The sequence below is a fragment of the Antechinus flavipes genome, chromosome 4 (assembly GCF_016432865.1).
Source record: "Antechinus flavipes isolate AdamAnt ecotype Samford, QLD, Australia chromosome 4, AdamAnt_v2, whole genome shotgun sequence".
NCBI lineage: Eukaryota > Metazoa > Chordata > Mammalia > Dasyuromorphia > Dasyuridae > Antechinus > Antechinus flavipes.
Genome location: NC_067401.1, coordinates 159574976 through 159589265, shown reverse-complemented (window position 1 = coordinate 159589265; position 14290 = coordinate 159574976). Strand labels below are relative to the sequence as shown.

At 37.6% G+C, this 14290-nt stretch overlaps 1 protein-coding gene across 1 annotated transcript in view; it reads left to right on the top strand.

Moving 5' to 3' along the window:
* The window catches only part of CEP112 (centrosomal protein 112), a 589318-nt gene that overhangs the window by 75794 nt on the left and 499234 nt on the right, over positions 1 to 14290 (top strand). The gene's annotated exons all lie outside the window — the stretch shown is intronic.

Here is a 14290-nt window from a genome sequence, read left to right as displayed (position 1 = left end):
CCTTCATCAAAACTCTATTTCTTTGATCATTTATCATTGGGGGAATAATTTATATTCTTATAAATCTGATAAAGTTTTTTATATTTGAGATATAAGAAACCTGAGAAACTGTCTATAACCCTGGTGATCTTAATGGAGTTAAATTACTTGGTTTCCAAGAACCACATCCTCAGATACCAAAAGAACTGGTAGCAGTGATTGTTAATCTATTGTCAGTTATTTTAAAAGATCATAAAAATGCCTTGTTTTCCAAAAAGTATTTTTATTTCCTATGAAAATTCTACAACTTGAGCACTTCTAGAAAGAGAAGCTATATGGAAGGGCAAGTCATATTAAGCTAACCACATTTCTTTTTGTTATTGTTGTTGTTTAGATTACTTTAATAATGAAGAAATGAAATATTATTGATATAGTTTATATAGATTTTCACAAAAAAATTTGATAAAGTACTATCTTTAACTCTTCTTACTCATTATAGGAATATAGTGCAGATAGATCTTGTGCAAATAGAGATATAGACTAGATCTTAATAAATTTAGATGGATTCAGCTGAATCCATGGCTGGTCTTAGAATCATTGCTACATGTTTCTTGTCAGCATGGCAAGGTGTCTCCAGTGGAATTTATCTTGGTTTTGTACTTTTATTTTTAAATTGTAAGTTTTTAATCTTCAAAATACATGCAAAGATAGTTTTCAATATTTATCCTTGCAAAACCTTGTGTTCCAAATTTTTCTCCTTTCCTTTCCCTCACTTCCTCTAGAGAGCAAGTAATCCAATATAGGTTAAGCATGTGCAATTCTTCTATACATATTTCCACATTTATCAAGCTACACAAGAAAAATTAGATCAAAAAAGAAAAAAAAATGAGAAAGAAAAAAGCATTAGTTTTGTGCTTTTTGCATTTTTATTATAACTTGAAGACAGAAATGTTATATTTAATGAATTCATAATTGTCCTGAGTTAGTTTATAGTCAGTACACACTTATTAAGTGTCAACTATGTGGAAGACACTGTGCTATGCATGGGAGATGCAAATTAAAACAAAAACAAAACAATTACTGCCCTGAAAAACAGGAGATATATGTGTGTGGAGTCCTAAAGCAAAGTAGCTTGTGGGAAACAGGGAGGAAAAAATCTGAGCTGAACCTTGTCTTTATATAGAGATACTGCCTTCCAGTCCTAAAGTTTAGTCAAAAGGATAGCTCACACAGTAGATGACAATGTCAGAATTCAAAAGGAACTTGACAATTTAGAGCATTGGTTAGAATATAATAAGATACCCTTCAAAAGATATATTTTAGTTTTTCACTTGGTACAAAAAAAATCACTTTCACAAGCATACTATGATGAAGGTATGACTAAAAATTAGTAATTCTGAAATCTGAAAAAAAAAATTGGTGGATTTTAGTAGGTTGTGAAATCAATATGAGTCATCACTGTGTTGTAGCAGCCAAAAAAGTATCGAGGGGCAGAATTTCTAGAAAGAGGGAGGTGATTATTTTTCTGTGTCTTTTCCCACATAATATCTCATCTGCAATATGGGTTCAGTTCTGGTACCAAGATTTAAGAAAAAGAGTTAATCTGGAGAGGATCTAGCAGAAGACATTCAGAATGGTGAAAGGCTTTAATTCCTTGACTTGAAAATCTTTTACTAGTTATATGATAGTTAGTGAACACTTATTAAATGCCTGCTATGTGATGGGCTAAGTGCTAGGGATACAGAGAAAATTAAAATACAGTTGTTGCTCTTTATGTGCTCACAGGTTATTTGAAGAGATGTCACGCAAACAACTAAGTTAAATCAAGCACTATATAGGATAAATTTGAAATAATCAACAGAGGGAAGGTATTAGAATTAAGGGAAATTAGAAAGGAGTTTTTAGAAGGTGGAATTTTAGCCAGATGGGCTTTAAAAGAAGTTAGGATAGAAAGCAAGTGAGTGAGCCAGTATTTAAAAAAAAAATGCCTGGAGTTGGGAAATGGAATGTCTTGTTTGTGAAGTCCAGGTTAGTACCTTAGATGCCTTAGAATCAGCCAGAGTCAGGATAAGCAAAAGACCTTGATCTTTATTCTTGGTCTTTAGGGAGAGAAATGAAAGGAATGGACACAAGCTCTCCACAACCTCCCTTCTCGTCATCTACCGCAAAAGTGACTCTGGCTTGTCTTACTCCACCCCCTAATCCCACCTACAATTCTCTGTATACATCAAAAGATCAAGCCAGCACAGAATAGTGGGAAGGGTCATTTTCCAAGCATATGCTAATAGAGTATTGTCCAATAAGTAATTAGCCTTAAGTGCTTGGTTGTCTGATTCCATTGCACCTACTCAGAGTTTCAGCCCTTTACATCTCCTGCTTTCTTTTGTTTTAGAGCACAGGGGGATCATGCCATGCCTGACTTCTCAGGGAGATAAGAACCCAAAAAAGGAGGTGATCACACCCTCCCTGACTTCTCAGGAAAGGAGGTGAAAACATCAAAAAGGAGATGATCACTGCCCCCTCCCCCGACTTCTCAGGAAGGGAGGTGAAAGCACTAAAAAGGAGATGATCATGCCCTCCCTGACTTCTAAGGAAGGGATATGAAAAACACCAAGGAGAAGTGGGGAGTCAAGCCAGATATTTGCTAGTGGGTTTCTGGGCTGAAGGGTCTTAATAGAAACAGGTATACACAAATCCATCAGCATGGGAGGTATAAAGCACATAGCAATAACGCACAGGCTATTAGTGATGACTCTCCCCACAGCTGGTGCAGGCTCAATGCGGTGTAACAAACATGACTTGTACATGCAAGTAGTGATATAACAAACAATATAAATCAACATGTTATTGTAAAAGATTTTCAGAAGTCCTAGAAGGAGAGTATGTAAACAACAATCATACATACATCTCCTTAAGTAGCCAAGAGGTAGTCCAAAACCAATCTATTGTCCATTGCTTCACATGTTAGGGAATCCAATGATCCCTGGAAGTTTTTGAAGTCCTGCAACAGTCTTTTATGTGTTAGGGAATCCAATGATTCCTGTATATTTTTAAGTCTTGCAACAGTCTTATCATTTCTCAGAAAATCCAATGATTCCTGAGGGTTTTCAAGTCCTCCAACAATCTTATGTCTCAGAGAATCCAATGATTCCTGAGGGTTTTCAAGTCCTCCAACAATCTTATGTCTCAGAGAATCCAACTATTCCTGAAGGTTTTCAAGTCCTACAAAATCGTATCATGTCTCAGAGAATCCAAAGATTCCTGAGGTTTTCAAGTCCTACAATAATCTTTTCATGTCTCAAGTATTCCAATGATTCCTGAGGGTTTTGAATCCAACAGTTTTTGATGTCGATGAGTCAAATGCCATAACTGCCATGTTCTTTCATTGGTGGGCACAGTCAGTGACAGAACCACCCAATGTTTCTTGGGTCTTCTGCTTCGTTTCAAGGGTCTGCTCTGTCTCTCTCTGATGGACAAGGTGAATATGGCTTGTTGGCACCCATCTGAGTCCTTCTTCATCTGTGGAAATACAAGTAAACCCTCTCCTCCAAGCAGTTAACCTATCTGGTTCCTTCTATTCACCACTTTCTGAATCTCTCCACATCACCTGGTGATTATCTAAAGATAGTGGAGCTGCTGGTACTGGACACTGCCCTTCCAGTGGGTTATAAAACCTGTTTGCCAGAGTCAGTGCATTTTGTCAAAAATCAAGAAGTTAATAGTATAAAGAGCTAGATTTAGAAATTCTCTAGGGTTACCTGTGGCTCCCCCTTTCTTTTGTTTTTTGAGGAGCATCTCTGTTTCTCCTCTCTACTATTGTCTGTCCTTGAGGACTAAAGGGTATGCCAGTAGCGTGTAAAATCTTATACTGTGCACAAAAAAGTGCAAAATGTTTAGAAGTATATGCAGGTCCATTATCTGTTTTTATTGCTTGTGGAATACCCATATTTGCAAATGCTTGTATAAGCAATTCAGTGACCACCTGAGCTGTCTCTTTTGCTGCTGGTATTGCAAAAGTGAATCCTGAAAAGGTGTCTACCACAACATGGATAAAAAACAGACAAAAGATTTATAATGGGTCACATCCATTTGCCAAATTTCATTGGGTCTCAAACCATGAGAGTTCTTCCCTGGAGGGAGCATAGGAACATGGAAAGGAAGATAAGCTGTACAGGCTTTTACTATGCTCCTAGCTTCCTCTCTTGTTATTCCAAATTGTAAAGCTCTAGCAGCCTGGTGATATTTAGAATGAGATTCTTGGGCTTCCTGAAATAAAGGAGTATTGGCCAACATGGTTAGAAGATTATCTGCCTTTGAATTATCATCAAAAATAGGACCTGGAAGTCCACTATGAGAATGGACATACAAGGTATAAATCTTACCTGGATGCTTTCTCACTTGCTCTTGAAGTTCCTTAAAGAGCTGATATATATTGGAAGCTACAAATTTTATCTGGGCTGTGGCAATTCTTTATACTACACCTACTGAATAGGCTGAATCAGATATTATATTTACATCTCCTGGATGATAAGTAAGAGTGAGAATGATTGCATACAATTCATTCTTCTGAGTGGACTGAAAAAGAATTCTGACTGCTCTCTTTATAGTTAAGTCACGAGAGTATACAGCACAAATATTATGTTTTGATGCATCTGTAAAGATAGTTGGTCCTTAAAGAGGAACTTTAGAAACTTTTTCTTTAAGAATCTATCACCAATTATGTAATAGTCTGATTATCTTTAATGGAGACCTGTGTGTAAAATTTGGAGCCATGGGAGACCTGTGTGTAAAATTTGGAGCCATGGCTAATAAAATTTGCCACTCTGGGATGGTTTCACAGCATACATTAATTTGTGTATTAATGTAAAAGGTGTATATCTTATCAGGTCTTATCCCAGATAATTGTACTGCTCGCTTAATGGTCTTTAATAAAATTCTAGCCACAAGCACCGGGTAAGGAGTAAGGCTTTGTTCTGGTTGTGCTGGGAGGTTCACCCACTGTATCACATTGTCTCCTTGATGAAGATCTGTGGGTGCCTCTTTTGTAGCAAAAACTGATATTTCCAAGAGTTTTTGAGTAACTCTTTCAACCACATTGGATAAAGCCAGTTCAACTTCTCTCAAAGCCTTTTTAGCTTCTTTTGTGAGCTGGCATGGTGAGTTTAAAGCACTGTCTCCCCTTAAAATGTCATATAATGGTTGCAATTGATAGGTAGTCAAGTCTAACACTGGATGCATCCATTGGATATCTCCTATCAGTTTCTGAAAGTCATTTAAGGTGTTTAGCTTCTCTATTCTTTTTTTTTTTTGTGTGTGTGTGAATAACTTTTTATTGACAGAACCCATGCCAGGGTAATTTTTTTACAACATTATCCCTTGCACTTGGTTCTGTTCCGATTTTTCCCCTCCCTCCCTCCACCCCCTCCCCTAGATGGCAAGCAGTCCTATATATGTTAGATATGTTGCAGTATATCCTAGATACATTATATGTTTGCAGAACTGAACAGTTCTCTTGTTGCCCAGGGAGAATTGGATTCAGAAGGTAAAAATAACCCAGGAAGAAAAACAAAAATGCAAATAGTTTACACTCATTTCCTAGTGTTCTTTCTTTGGGTGTGGCTGCCTCTGTCCATCATTTATCAATTGAAACTGAGTTAGGTCTCTTTGTCAAAGAAATCCACTTTCATCAGAATACATCCTCAAACAGTATCATTGTTGAAGTGTATAATGATCTCCTGGTTCTGCTCATTTCACTCTAGCTTCTCTGTTCTTAAGGACAGTTTTTGTACTGTAAGCTCCTTAGGGTATACTTCATATCTTAAATATTGAAAAGGAGCATGTCTTTGATTTTTTTTTTTTCTGGAGCTATGTGTAACTTGTAGTTCCTTAGTGTTTCTATGGTCTTTTGTAGACATGTTTTTAACATCTGTTCCTCAGGTGCACATCCCAATGTATCATCCATGTAATATAATAACATAACTTTTGGAAATGCTTTTTTTTAACTGGAGTTAAGAGCAGCAGCAACATACATTTGACACATAGTAGGGCTGTTTTTCATTCCCTGTGGCAAAACTGTCCATTCATATCTTTTATAAGGCTCAGCTAAGTTAACACTGGGCTCTGAAAAGGGAAATCTTTTCATATCCTCCTTATCCAGAGGGATAGAATAGAAACAATCCTTAATATCTATGACCCAAAGAGGCCATTCTCTAGGCAATTGAGTAGGAGATGGAAGTCCAGACTGAAGAGTTCCCATAGTTTCCATCTGTTCATTCCACCTTTCTTAAATCAGTCAACATCCTCCATTTTCCAGATTTCTTTCTTACAACAAATAATGAGGAATTCCAAGGACTTAGAGAAGGTTGTAAGTGTCCTTGGTCAAGTTGCTCCTATACTATATCTAATAAGGCCTAAATTTTATCTTTGGCTAAGGGTCACAATCTAGAACAAAAAATAAATCTAACAAATAAGGTTAGAACAGACTGATAAAAAATGTGAAAAGGCCAGTATGGCCAGCAGCTTCCCATGTAAGGAGATATGCTTGTCTCACAGGACAGGCAAATGGCTGTCAGCTGTAGTCCCAATAAAAATAGCAATTAGGTTTCACAGACCACTGTTAATTGTCCTCTCATCATTTAGAATCCTTTAAAAACCTGAATATCCAGACACAAATATCCAGTAACAGATACATGACCAGACTAAATACTCATTTGCCTAAGTATTTAGGATATAATGATTACATATAACCAGATTGAAAACAGCAACATAGATGTGGGAAAACTGGGACACTGATGCATTGTTGGTGGAGTTGTGAACGAATCCAACCATTCCGGAGAGCAATCTGGAATTATGCCCCAAAAGTTATCAAACTGTGCATACCCTTTGATCCAGCAGTGTTACTTCTGGGCTTATATCCAAAAGAAATACTAAAGAAGGGAAAGGGACCTGTATGTGCCAAAATGTTTGTGGCAGCCCTGTTTGTAGTGGCTAGAAACTGGAAATTGAATGGATGCCCATCAATTGGAGAATGACTGGGTAAATTGTGGTATATGAATGTTATGGAATATTATTGTTCTGTAAGAAATGACCAGCAGGATGAATACAGAGAGGCTTGGAGAGACTTACATGAACTGATGCTCAGTGAAATGAGCAGAATCAGGAGATCATTATACACTTCATCAATGATATTGTATGAGGATGTATTCTGATGGAAGTGGATTTCTTTGACAAAGAGACCTAACTCAGTTTCAATTGATAAATGATGGACAGAAGCAGCTACATCCAAAGAAAGAACACTGGGAAATGAATGTGAAATATTTGCTTTTTTGTTTATCTTCCCGGGTTATTTTTACCTTCTGAATCCAATTCTCCCTGGGCAACAAGAGAACTGTTCAGTTCTGCAAACATATATTGCATCTAGGATATACTGCAACATATCTAACATATATAGGACTGCTTGCCATCTAGGGAAGGGGGTGGAGGGAGGGAGGGGAAAAATTGGAACAGAAATGAGTGCAAGGGATAATGTTGTAAAAAAAATTACCCTGGCTTGGATTCTGGCAATATAAAGTTATTATAAAATAAAATTAAAAAATAATATTCATACCCTTGGGGAAAAAATAAAAAAGAAAACAGCAATGTATGACATAATTGAATTGCATGAACAGTTTCTTTTGACCATTGGCTTTGATCAGTCATAGGAGGAAAAAAAATGCAGGGACATAACTACAACAATATATGTTATGGGCCAGAATTCTGTACTTGAAATGAGGATTCTTACAAGGTTCTAACTAAATGGAATCAACAAGACAATGATTATCTAGTTTAGCATGGTGATTAATGGTTCTCTAGTTCAGTATGATTGAATTAATCTTACAACAAATAATGGTTCCCTAGTGATATAAGGATTGGCTTATATTTGGTATGACAAATGGATTTAACTGTAATAGAGCATACAAACTGGGACAAACTCAGCCAGATTCATTCATTCCATCTCATACCACTCTGAGGGCAGGCCTATCCGCCTTCATTTCTCCACTGAGACCAAGGCTCATCTGAGCCAGAAACAGATGCAGAAGGGATCAGAGACAATCGCAGAAGGGCCAGACACAGACTCAGAAGGGCTTAGAGACAGACTTGGAGAAGACAGAAGACTGGAGGCTGGAGCACAAGCTCTCAGACTGAGGCAGACTTCAAGACAGAGACCATCTTGGGAGTCCTCCTGCTTCTGCCACAGAAACCAAGACACATTCTGGAGGACCTCAAGAAAGCTAGCCTGAGCCACAGGCAAGGAAACTAGACTGTGAAGGAGATAATTTGGACTTTATTCCTGGCTATTCTCTTGGTGATTACTCTACTAAAAGAAAGGCTGGTCCCAAGACCTCCAGAAAACCAACCAGAATGCTGCATTTTGGCATCCGAATGTGAGGCTAAGGACCTACATCGGTGACCCAGAAATTAGGGTGAGTACAAAAATAGACAAGAAGGAAACTTTGTTCAGGGCTAAACTACTGTTTCAGGTGAAATGGGACAAATGTTTAGAAAAGAGCCTTCTCCATCTCAAGGAAAATGTGTAGAGAGAATAGTTAGACTGATAAAAAACTAAGGTTTGATTGTAACTTGGGAGTAGATCATTGGACTTTTAGAAACATTACAGTCCTCATCTCCTTGGTTCTCAAAGGAAGAATTAGAGCCAGACAAGTGGAAATTAGTAGGAGAACAACTAAGTGAATATCATAATGATAATGGTCCTGATTCAATTCCTAAAGAAGCATTCTGTAACTTAATACAATTGACTTTAGGAAATTACATAAGTTATAGAGTAAGGAAAAAGAAGAAAGTGCAGGAGGGGAAGGATACTGAAAAACTAGGTGAAAAGCATGAAGAATTAGACAAGAAAGGAGTTAAGTACACAGCAGATGAAATTAAGGAATGTGATGCTTCACAGCAGGAGCCATTAGGGCATTCCCCATCCCCTAACCTGCCCTCCTCAATTAACCCTTCATGGGTGGAAAGAGGAGGAAGAAGAGGAGGGGCAGTGACACAATCAGTGCCACCTATGAAGCAGCCTATGACATGATTACAAAGGCACTAGGTAAAGCTAAAAAAGAAGTACAGGATATATCTGATTTAAAAATAAATGCATTCCCTGTTATTCAAGAGATTGACTCTTTAGATCAAGAAAGGAGAAGTTACACTCCTTTTGATCTGGAAATAATTAAGGATTTGAAAAAGGGTTGCACTCTTTATGGGGTTACATCATCTTATGTTAAGACATTATTAGAGAATTTGGCTTTTGAAATTTTAACCCCTAGTGATTAGAAATCTATAGTAAGGACATGTTTAGAATCTGTGGCTTTCGGAGTATAGTGAACTATGTAGAATACTAGACCAATGAAATAGGCAGACTGGAGGTAATATACAAATCACCTTTGACCAATTATCAGGTAAAAATCAGTATGCAAATGCTTTAGCACAAATTAATTACCCTTTGATAGCATATAAGCAAATTGCTGTTGCTGCTATAAAAGCATGGGGCACCCTCCCAGGAAGACAAGATAGAGAGGAAGTCTTCATGAAAATAGAGCAAGGTCCAAATGAACCCTTTGCTGATTTTGTGGGATGTCTGCAGACAGCTGTCATATGAACGATTGGAGAAAATGTAGCTATAAAAATTATAAAACAACTGGCTAAGGAAAATACTAATGAAGTTTGTAGAAGAATTATACTAGGACTACACAAGGATTCACCTTTGGAGGAAATCATAAGACTCTGTGCCACAGCGGGCATAAATGCCTTTCCTACCCAGGCTATAATGCATAACATGGGAAGACAGTCTTTAGACTTCTAAAGAGACTCACTGATGCTTTCAATGGGGTAAAGTAGGGCATCTGAATGCTCAATGTAGGCATAGAGATAGAGTGAGAAGACAGGGTGACAGAACAAGACCCAAAACCCCATGTGTAAAATGCAACCGAGCCTTCCACTGGACATCAAAATGTAGATTGACCTAGGGAAATGAGAAGCAGGATCCAGCTCCACGACCTTAAGCAAAAAACAGGTGGGGCATGATAGCAGCTGAGTTCATACCCAGAGAGTTCAAGATTCAGACATGATGAATCAGCAGAGAAGTAATCAGATGGGAGAAAGAGATTACAATTGGGGATAATATAAGCTTTTTAACCCGATAGAAGGGCAGTCTCCAGTGCAAGCAGCTCTTATGTAATCACCAGGTGATGTGGAGAGATCCAGAAAGTGGTGAATGGAAGGGACCACATAGGTTAACTGCTTGGGAAAAAGGATTTTCTTGTATCTCTATAGATGGAGAAGGAATCAGGTGAGTGCCAATGAGTAGTATTTGCCTTGTCCACTGGAGAGAGATAGAAAAAGAGAAAAAGACAAAAACAAAGGAGAAGACTTAAGAAACATCCGATACTGAAAGAGCATGGCTGATAATAAGACTGTTACAGAACTTCAAAACCCACAGGAATCATTGGATTCCCTAAGATGAAAAATTGTTAAGACTGTTGCAGAACTTCAAAATCTTCAGGAATCATTGGATTCCCTGACACATGATGAGACTACTGCAGGACTTCAAAACTTGCAGGAAGTATTGGATTCCCTGACACAAGTGAAGTAATGGACAATAGATTGGTTTTGGACTATTTCTAGGACTTATGGACATGTATAATTCCTCATGTTGATTCATGTTGTTTGTTTGTAATACCTCCCATGTTGATGGATTTTTGTATATCTGTTTCAAATAAGACCCTTCAGAAATCCAGTAATCTGGTTTGATTTCCAATTTCCCTTTAGTGTTTTCATCTCCCTTTCTGAGACATCAGGGATCTTGCTGAAAAGGTCTTTTGTCTTCAAAAGTTTTAAGATTCACATTACAGTGAATAGCTAAATAACTCCATAAAATCCACATGTCCAGCAAAGCATAACTTATGATGTTAACAAATTACCCAGTGTTTCATAAGGTAACAAACTGAATCCAACTAAATACAATTAAAAAATTTTTTTTTTCTCTTTTCTGCCTGAGTGTTTCAAGGGCCCTAGCATAAACTTCTTTTCCCCAGGCAGCGTCAAGCAGATTATTGCTGTTACTCCTCATTAGCAGGCTTTGAAAATCTGCTTTTCAGGGAAAAACTTCCCTGTCAGTTTAAAATAGCCGAGCTTTTCTGTTCTTTTATTTACAAATTAGTACAATAGGCTAAAAGATTTAAAATCACAAAGTTTTACTAATCACAGTTGCAACATTGAAATAACCAAGTGCCAAATTTCTTAATCATTGTTCTTAAAACTTAACAGAGCTCTTTAAATCAACACAACAGACAGACAAGTCACAAATGCAGAACACAAATCACACAGAAATAGATGGCACAATTCCAATATTAAACGAAACATTTAACACATATAGACAAGGCGCTGTACAGAAACTTTAGAATAGCCCTAAGGGAAGTTGTTGAAGCTCGAGAGTCTCCCTTCGCAGAATCCAAACAGAGCTTTTTAGGCTTCCAAGCCCCAATTTGGTGCATTTCTCGGCCTTCACAAAGATAATCAGATAATGCCAAAAAGCACTCAGAACCAGAGTTGTGTCATTGGCACAAAGAACCAGATAGACACAAGTACACTTAAACACAAAGAGTCAGTAGACAAACAATTCCAGAACACAAAAGACAGACAGTCCAACCCAGGGAATTCTGACTGCATCCCATGGAGGCCAGTAGGGGGTACTGATGCTGCCTCCAGCATTGCCACCTACTCTTCCAGAGTACTCATCCAAAATTAAACCGGTTCCCAGAAAGCTGGAAGCCAATTTAGCCAATTTTTAGGTCTCACTCCTCTGGTCTGCGGAAAGAGGCTACCGAGGTCCGGGTCAAGGAACATCTTGGTGTTTACATCCTAGAGACAGTAACCCCTTTCGCCCTCCAGACAAAGGAACTAGCTGTTGATAGAGCCAAAAGCTGTCTCATGAGGGCCTCCAACTGAAATACCTGGGCGAGAGTAAATACAGGACAGCCAAAATAGAGTAAATTTTAGAGGGTTTATTGCTGGCCAGTGACTGAACCCCCCAGAACCAAACTAGGGGAGTTAGCATGGATCAGTTTCAGGGACACATATTTAAAGGAAAAAACCACCAAAAAAATGCTCTGAAACACTTATCACACTAAAAATTCCATTCCTAGACAGGTGGCAAGGGTTAACAAGGAGACAATATTTCTTTTAAGTTTTGTGCTTGTGAAGTGAGCAAGGTCTTTGGTAATAAAGTTTAAGGCGGCACATCTGGGGGCCATGAGTGCCTGCAATTGGAAACAGAAAATACCACCTGCTTTAGGGAGGGAAAAGCTGTAACATAGTTCTGACTACAGACAGAATTCACCCAAAGATAATATTCTTATGGTCTCAGGAGTATATGACAGCTTAGGAATAGTGTCTATTTCAATATGAAGTTTTTTTAAAAAAACTTAATTTTTGAACATGGCCAGTAATTTAGAAGAGTGGTCTCCAAGATTGGTTGTGTAAAATGATTTGTTGGGGTGTACAATTAAAATAAGAGTAAGAAGAGAAGTACAGGTGTGCTCTTTTCTACCTGCCAAATCTGGTACCTTCCTCCTGCCTTTACTCATTGTTGTTACCCCTGCAAGCTTCTCCCCAGGTAGACTGTAGGCAGGTAAGAGTTGTTTTTTTTTTCCTGCCCAGCCTGTGCTCCCTTTCTGCTCTTACAATGGCAGCAATACATACCTCAGGTGTTCCTTGGCCCAGGGTCCTGATAATTGAGCATGTGACTTCCCTGGCTTTCTTTAAGATGCAGCTCAAATCCTACCTTCTGTGTAAATTCTTTTCTTATTCATTCCTCCACTTGACAGCACCTTCCATTTATACTGTATATACTTCATACTTTTTTTTTTTTTTTTTAAAGTAAAGGAACCTTATTAGTACTTTTGGGGAAGACTGTGGGCACGAGCCATATTTAAGCTTTGTTGTAATGATATTTCCTACAACTCCAAAGGTCTGGGCATAATAAGATAATCAGAGGCAGAAAAACCTGACTCACTCTTTTAGTACACAGGCTTCCCAGGACTGAATCTCTGCCTTTTGAGTCCAGAGATAGTCCCTTTATGGGTAAGGAGTTAAGAGCTTTTCTGTCTGAAAATGATTCTGGTCCTGGATTCACACTGCAGTTCTAGTCCTTTTGGAGTCTAATCCCAACATGAAGAATCAAACTTTTTTTTTTTTTTTTCCCTCACATTCTAGTTTGTTTTGCCCTCATCTTGAAGTAGAACTGAGGCAAAGTATCTAAAATAAAACTTAGATATAGTACTTATAATAGGTTTTTTCCAAAGGGGATTGTTCCATTTTGAAAGGTGCTCGTTGTTTGAAACAGATATTAAAGATTTTCTTTGCCACCCATCCAGCCTCTCTTCTACCATTGTCTTTAGGAGGATAAGGGGGGCTCTTGCCAACCTGAGCAAATAGGACAAAGTTATCTCCAAGAAGACCAGACTGAGAAGTAGGAGCAAGTAGTAGTTGCTTTAGCCTGTGGACTTGGGTTTCAGGTTGTTAAACACAGAACAACTTGAATCTGTAATCCTGTTCCACACAACACTGCTTCTTTTCTTGGCCCCTTCCTCCTTAATCCTTCAACCAATACACAATAAAGCAATATTGGACATCATGGAAGAAAATGAGCAAGGTTATTCACCATAAAGAAACCAGGATCTACATATCTTGCTGTCTTCTCTATCTTTGCCCTCCAAATCTGAAACCACTACCCTTCTCTCCTCTAGAAAACCAGTCTGCTAGGCATTTTGTTATCTGTCTTGTTCCTGCTTCCTCTCCATCTTGAGCAATAGTCTTCCACAAAAGGGATCTGACTTTCATAGATCATGTTCTTACTTCCTTGAAATAAAGAAAAATCTTAATTAGCTAAATTTTAAGAACAAGCTTTGCATAATTGATGAAATAGGATATAAAATAGAGTATCATAAGGTAGCAAAAAAAGCAAAACTGATAATATTTTGACTTAGATATATGTATATTTGGGGAAAAGGCTTTTTTTTTAAAGCTATGATAATCATAATAGAAATAATCTGGTTAAAAACAGACCTTTGAATCTCTTATCATAGTGTTAAATCAACATTTAAAAAAAATTGTTAAACCAATATTTTTAACAAAACAAAGCATATTCAATTATTTAACTCATACTAAGATATTATAATACAACTATCTTTAGTGAGAACAAAAAAAGCTTTTTTACTATTAGTAAATAAAGAAAACACTTAAAATTTTTTATTTTATCTTTATC